Source organism: Pieris napi, chromosome 3 (assembly GCF_905475465.1).
Source record: "Pieris napi chromosome 3, ilPieNapi1.2, whole genome shotgun sequence".
Classification (NCBI taxonomy): domain Eukaryota; kingdom Metazoa; phylum Arthropoda; class Insecta; order Lepidoptera; family Pieridae; genus Pieris; species Pieris napi.
Window position 1 is genome coordinate 9,429,631 of NC_062236.1, and position 8,334 is coordinate 9,437,964.

Here is an 8,334-nt window from a genome sequence, read left to right on the forward strand (position 1 = left end):
AATTCTTATAGACAAAGAGGTAAGTATGTTAAGTACAGTTCTTTGAACCGAATAGCAATCTAGCATATCAATTCGGTTTTGGTCCCATGACCTCAATACTACGGAAGTTTAACTGATGATTGATGAAATGGTACCTACTTAAAATGTAAGAACAATTCCACGTTACGTTATGTGTGTATTGTCTAGATAAACACTAGAGAAACTAGAACTAAAGCTACATTTTAAGTACAGGTAGAAGAATACCATCGACTAAAATTATATTAATTAAACCGTATCAGATTAATTAAAGTATGACGTATTAAATTTCGATAGGAAAATTTAAGTGTGTTTTAAGTAAGTTATTGTAAACATATCTTATGTATTTTACATTTCTTGCGATTATTAATTTAACTTTTTTTCCCCAGAGTTATTGCCTGGAAGAGATTCCTCGAAAGTGATAAGGCCGCCAGTAGCCCTCCTTTATATTTAATTATTTTAATTTTAATTTGCAATAAAGCGCAATTATATAAAAATATTTTTAAAGAATAATCTGCGTGTAATGTTTTGTAAATGATGAATGAAAAATTGCGTAGTTAGTTCCGTCGTCGTCCGTAGTCAAGAAAAGTACATACCAATTCTTAAAAGGCCGGCAACGCACTCACGGATCACTGTCCATGGGCGGCCGGTATCACTTAACATCCGGTAAGCCCATTCGCCCCCTGTTCCATAAAAAAAGTTAACTTAACATTCAAATATTTACTTCAAAAACACGCAACTACAGTCGTATCAGTTAATTATTCCCTCGAGTATAACAAACATGACGCATAACCAACGTAATAAACGCCAATCCCAAAAAATCGCCCCACACTCACCATATCTATTTAATTAAGCGATTCTCGATATTAATTCGATTATTACTCTTCATAAAATGCTACAAAACTGACTTTTAGCAAACGATACAACGTCACGGAAGGCGACAGTAAAGCAATTTCGTTTTTATCGTCAAGAGATACAGATTATATTGCCCTATCGCGACCCTTATATAATTACCGTCACGAACACGCTATTCAAACGTTAACGTCCAAATGAATCGTAACGTTAGAAAAATAAAATTCAAATTGAGAACTACCATTCGACGGTCATTAATTAAGTTTAAAAAAAGAAAATCAGACCTTAAGTTCGAATGTGGAACGTTGAATTCGATTTGTACACCCTAATCGTAGCTGGATCAAATGAGCGCTTTCCGGAATCTTAATTTAATTAAATTTGGAATGTTTTTGAATTTGGAATGTTATCGCGGCATCGCGCGTGCCTCCGAGTGTTGCCACGCGCCACCACCCGATTGTGACTCGGTCGTTATCATCTGTCACTTAATTATCGAAATCGACTACATTTTTTTGCACGGTATGAGTGGGAATTGCTGCTTTTTAATAGTTAAATTTTCTTACTAAACTATGTTTAAACTGATTTAAAAGAACAAACGTTTCCCTTTTCATTATTTCATGACATAGGGAAATTGGACTTATTTTTCAATTTGCTTTTAAAGTTATCGATTACACAAATTGCGTGCTAATTACTCGATAAGTCGAAACGTATAATCGTCTGTCCATTTTGACAGATAACAACGAAATTACGGCTAATAGTGGGTTCCGTATCCGCCATGTTTGTTTTTTAAACCTGTCATTATTCAAATTTCGAATGGCAGATGCGTTCGGATGCCTTAATCGATTTGGGAACCACGTTTTTAATTTACCTTTATACAATTGTAGGATAAAGCCTTAATGTTATTAATATATGGGCTATTTTAGTTTTCAATAATTTCCAGGTAACTTTGTCTAACATTTCAAATTACAAAATTGAAACATGGGTGCATACAAGGCTGTCATTCGAATATGTGCCTTCATTACATATACATAAGTACGTATATTGTTATATGTGTTGTAAATGTAAAGTTGTTAAATATATTTTGACACACGCTTCTTGAGCCGAAACAAAACAGTTAATGATCTGTTTAATTATAAACGTGCGTTTACAACAATTAAAATTTAGTTTAATGACACGTGACTTGATACTTTGTACAATATATGCTGTGGTTACAAAACATCCATAGAGAATAATCGTAAATAAAAATTATGGATGAGGCTCATATACATTTATTTCAGTCATTATTAAATACCTACTTTGGCGATTTTTCTGTGTAAGGCTAAATCTAGTAACGACTGCAGAACCGAATACTAATTCTTATCTGTAATACTAGAGAATTAAATGTATGAATTAATATTAGTTCAAGGAGAAAGATCAAGTATTCCAATATTCCAACTTCATTGTTCTTTTAAATTACTGCAGGACTTATTTGTGCTTACAAATGTCTCGCAAAATGCTATTCTGACTAAGTTGCCATAGTTTCTGTAAGGATTTTAATTATTGCCATTATTTTTGAAATTTTCACATATTTTTACAATACAATTTTTTTGTTTAAACTGAGGATACAAAAACACCAAAAATTCTAGGTTTTAACCTTGGTGCTTAAAGGGCCATACAAATTCCTTAAGTAAGTTGAGGGAAGATAAATGAAGATGTGTTCACTATTTTGAACAATTAAACAAAAGTAAGAGATAAAACAAAATTTTCATTATAGATAAAATTTTATAATGAAAATTTTGTTTTATTGTTATAAATGTAAATGTCACTTAGATGTTTTCATCTAAGTGAAATTTATGAAGCCAAGTAATCATATTCCAGTTTGTTAAATAAATGTATTTTGAGGGTACTCTTGCACATGTAGAAATGACATATACTCCGATGGCGTAAATACCTAAAGTGCTTGGCCTTTGAGCTAAGAGAGCGCCACCTACGATTATCTACCACTGCTGTTTGCCAATTGGAGGAGTTGTTCGGATTAATACCAGCAGCTGAGTTTCATCATCGGACGTCGAGGCAGAATACGATTCCACTCGCATCACCTCGACATCCGTCGTTCCACAACTGAGAGGTTTTTAAGGCAGTTTTTGTTGCGCACTATGTGGAACTAGCTGCCCACTGAAGTATTTCCGATCCAGTTCGACTTGAGATCCTTCAAGAAAAGAGCGTACTAATTCTTAAAAGTTCGGCAACGCACTCGCAACTATTTTAATTCATATTCTGTTATTATGGAAATTGGCATACAAACAAACAAAAGGGTTTGTTTTGAAACAAAATAAAAATAATAACATTACATTACAGAGTTTTCTAGAAAAATCACACGTTTCTATCAAATCCGTCACATTACCGACTGATTAATTTGAAATTTAAAACACATGGATTTTTTTTAATGTAGCCGTAATATTTAGTCACTGTACCAAAGTATGATAAAAAGTGGATTTAGTTTTTTTATCAAATCCGACATTGTTCTATGGCGAATTGTATATCCATTTTGACATATAACAACGAAATTACGGCTAATATTCAGTATTTGGACATGTCCTTGAAACTAGACTAAGAACCTAATGTTTAGTCAAATATTTTGAGAACGTCCAATTGAGATGCCCTTGTTTTAACAAAAAACTTGTAATTAATTAACTGATAAGCTTCACTCACAAAAAGGCAATAAATAACACACGTTGCAACATAAATTAGGGGATGGTTTAAATTCTGGCAAAATGAGTTATTATACATTCGCCATTATCAGTGACTAAGCGATCTAACCGAGATAGCTAACGGTCAAGAACACTGCCCTTTGGCGAAATTAGGCAACATTGTTATTCATTAATAAATATAATTACTAACGATTTTGTAACTAAATTGTTGATATGTACGTCTCAACCTGTTCTATGCTGTAACTGAAAATATTCGTATACACAATAGTTTTATTCAGAAATAATTATGTACCGTTAACAAATGAGCAGTTTAGGTCTAGTGGAAACCGGCTTGCCTTAGACAGCACAGGATGATTACCTACTTGCCTATTAGCTTGATAAATGATCATGAAACAGATACAGAAATCTGAGGCCCAAACTTAAAAAGGTTGTAGCGCCATTGTTATTTTTTTAACATGTCAAATTGAAGTGACTAGCGGCCCACGTGACAGGGAATCCTAGTGTGGGCTAGTGCTCTTTCTTTGTAATTAAACATCCTTATTTATTATGCATAAAAAAGTTTTTTCTTTTCTTTCTTTCAAACAGTGAAACTACAATTTACAGAATAATTTTACTATCTAGATTATTAACATAAAGGGGTTATTCGAAAATTTATTAAAATTATTTGAATTTCACGTTTTCATTGTTTTGAAAATTTACTTACTGTGTTTCGTTAACAATTTTCTAGTAATTCATTTCTTAAATCTATAATTTTAGTTACTTGTGTAAACACAGTTACTACATAAGAATTTAGAAAGGCCAAGGTGGGGCATGGGACAAAAATGGTTGGGAGACACTAGATGGACCAGTGAAACAACAACCAAAGAAGAAATTTACGATCTTCTAAATAAATAAATGATTGATTTATGTATTTGTTTTATTGCTCTTCAATATGCGAGTATATTGACTTTGTGAGCAAGCGTATCCATATACTTATGTAGTTAGTTCCTCAATTTTGTAAGTTTTCGTACCGTGCTTTACTTAACCGTTTTGTTAATGATTGAGAAATTTGTCGCTTTACAAAAACCTAGACTTTATTATAAGGAAAATGCTGGGTTGACAATTTTGTGCCTATTGTTGTTTTATTTTCTTTTAGTAAATAACTCTTTTATTTAAAAAAATAAGGACACTTCTACTATTATAAATTGTTTATATATCTTGTATGTGGTGATATTGTGTCTGTGTGTGTATTATATATATAAATATTTTTAATTTCAAAAGAAACGACTAACCAGTATACAAAACAAGACATCCAAAGTAATTCAATTAAACAATCGCATTAAATGTAATCGTACAAATAAACAAGTAATTATAAATTAAATGACTTCCGCCTAATGTTAACTGATACGAGATAGTATCATGCCGTGTGCCCATTCGATGCCCATGGATAAAAATGCCCCCGTTACACTCGAAAAATTAATATTTTTCTGAGTTTGTGCTACAGTTACTTTGGTTCAAGTTTCCTAACATATCTAAGTGAGAACTGTGAACCTCATGAATGATTTATTTTTATAAAAATCAATGGTTTAAGAAAATCCTTAGCTCCTGAATGGAACAATGATATACTTTTAATCCAAACTTAACATCACTTTCATAACTGATTTCTTAATATTCATATTTTTTAATACCTAACACATGGCAAACGGGCAGGAGGCTCACCTGATGTTAAGTGATACCGCCTATAGTCACTAATATTGGGCTCGCAAGTGCGTTGCCGACATTTAAAAATTGATACCCTTTTTTCTTGAAAGACCCTAAGTTGAATTAGTTCAGAAATACATCAGTGGGCAGCTGGTTCCACGTAGTGGTGGTGCGCGGGTAAAACCGCCTTAAAAACACTCAGTTGTGGAACGACGGCCGTCGAGGTGATACGGGTGGAATTTCGTATTCTACCTCGACATCCGATGATGAAACTCAACTGTTGGTATTAATCTTAACAAAAAAATCCTATACAGCTAAGAGAGATTCCATTATATTTAAAGTATGTCAATTAAGTATCAAAAAAATTCAATGCTTGATCCACTGATTTGAAGGAGCATTTCTGACATTAAATATACCACTGGGAGATCACTTATACTTACTAAATAGTTTACACAAAATATAGAGTCACCCTTAGTGCTATCAATTTATTGAACACTTCATTAAGATTTCCGATTATTATGTGGCTAACGTGCGGCCTCGTATATGAGGCAAAGAGAGCTGGAAAGACCGAACCGACCGAACGCGATGGCAACTCACTGTGGACACCGCCGACACCGACACTGCCCCATCTAGGGGTTATAAGAGATTAAGTCAATGTGCAGCCTTTCCGCATATACGATCTCTTCCAGCTATTCATAAAGAAAAAGTATTTGTTCCCCTTAAGACGTAAAATTTATATTAATAAAATTATTGTCTGCTTTGAACATTATACTTGGTTTTTACAAAAAGTGTTTAGTAATTTCTGGAATTACAAAAATATATTTTTTTATCAATACATCGTTTAAAGTGAAGCTTAACGTCACGAGGGTGTGACACAAATAATACAATTTGAAATGAGACGCGTTAAAGTGACAATTCGAACAGCATTTACGCGTCCCGTTTAAAAACATTCGATTCCTATTTCAAATGTTTGTCAAGTATGTATGGCTGTGAGAAAGTATTTCATCAAAAAATTATGTGATTTATACAGCCCTACATTCATACCTATATAATTGTATACTTCAAATATTATATTATTACATGTTACATACATACATTTTATGTATTTTAATATCAAAATCATAGGTCTAATAATTTTTGTCAATATTTTGTGAATGCAAAAATTATAAATCATCTCAAAGTTTACCCTCAGCATAAAACTTTCCGTCAACCGTACACAAGAGGGAGTGTCCAATGACACCTACTGATGTTTTGAAATTAGAACGCCGCATTCGCAACACGAACCTACGAATTACAATTTAAAAAAAGAAGGGCGCTATTTTTTTCTTTTCGCCTCTGTTTAGCTACCACTTAAATATTGTCATTGTAATAAATTAAATACGCAACTTTATACTCTATGACAATACAATAAGGTGTTAAAAGTATAATGTAGTTACATTGAATTTTGGTGAATTATACAAAGCCGTTTATTTTTCTTATTGTTGAATATTAGTGCAGCGATTTGGGCGTTAAGTTCCTTTTTTGAAAAATGAATAGGTAAATACTACTGGGTCAAGTTGCAAAGTCTTTAATGGAGAGTGTTTTTTAAAAAACCGATTTAGAATAAATTGAGCTTTAGTTTAGTGTAATAGAGCTGAAATTGGAATGTACCTCGTGAGATTTAAGTTAATACGATTTAAATGTCGTTGTTATTTGACAGGGCTCCTTCATATCATTGTATTCTTTGCCCGTGATATTTTAATCCCAGCTCTAATAAATTTATTTTTAAGTACCAAAATTTTGCGATTTTTCCACATTCAATCCACTTTGTATCACAATCCTTATTGAAAAAGTAGTTTTATTGTAACTTTTCTTGATTTAACAAGATTTGTTTTATTTATGTTTATTTGTGTCTATTTTTGTGGCTGATCATCACCTTAACAAGAGCCTCCCGTTTCCTATCAGTTTCAAAGCAAGTAGGTGACCAGCCTTCTACACTACTTCTACTGGCCCTAACTGGATATAGCAACGGCGATACAGATGCAATAATCAAGTTATTCCTACCAAGTGTGGCTTCAATCTATTCAATAGTAAAAGAAAATCTAAATCCTAGTACATAAAAATGTGAAGTATAATATAATCATAATAACTAATTAAATAAATTAATCGGCAAGCCGGTTAATTTCTATTTTACAGCTTGTCCGTTGACATAGGCCTCCTCTAGAAGCTTCCACTCCTCTCGGTGTCTAGCTTTACGTAGCCACTTAGGCCAGCTGCTCTACTTATGTCTTTTTATTTATTTGTCTTCCTCATTTTCATTTTCGTCATATTCGGGAGATTAGCCATGGACAATAAATAAAAAAAAACAACTCAGTACTTGGACAAAGTAAGTCAAGCATTGAATTAGCATTTTGCTGAATATTATTGGCAGACAAGATTGTAGCTTAGCCAATATACAAGAAAAAGTGGTGTGTTAGGGCTTGACCAGGTAAAAAAAACTAAAACTACTCAACCGTAATGGCGGTCAATCAAATCACTCTATAATTTATTCATATAGGTAACGTGATGAACGTGAGTAAAAAAATAATGCGTAATAATTTACTATCAGTATCTAGAGCGACCGTAGAATGGACGATAAGAACAGGCAATGAACTAAAAGAAAGATATAGTTTTGACTAATAATTTGCTATCAAAATATTAATAATAAAAAGCAGTTTAACCATTTGGCTCACTTTAGTAACTGAACAGCTGTTTAAATTTGTGCACTTTAAGTTATGTATACAGCAATCAACATATTATAGAGTGAGATAAATTGGTAGGACTTAGACAAACGAATATTATAGATTCATTAACTGATGAAAACTCTTATGTCCCCCGAGTGGGCATCCAGCGTAGAAAACTAGCCTGATCGGTCCTGGGAAGCTCTTTTAATTTCATTCCACGTCATTCCAGCTTCCCTCGCCTCTGCAATGATGCTTCGTTGCCAGGTTTATTCTGGGCGGCTTCCATATATTCACTAACGGAACGCAAAGGGCAAGGCAACGGAACAAGGAAAACAGGTTTTATTTTATGCTCTCAAACACTTATGAAACTTGTAAGAAATAAGATATTAGTGTGAAAG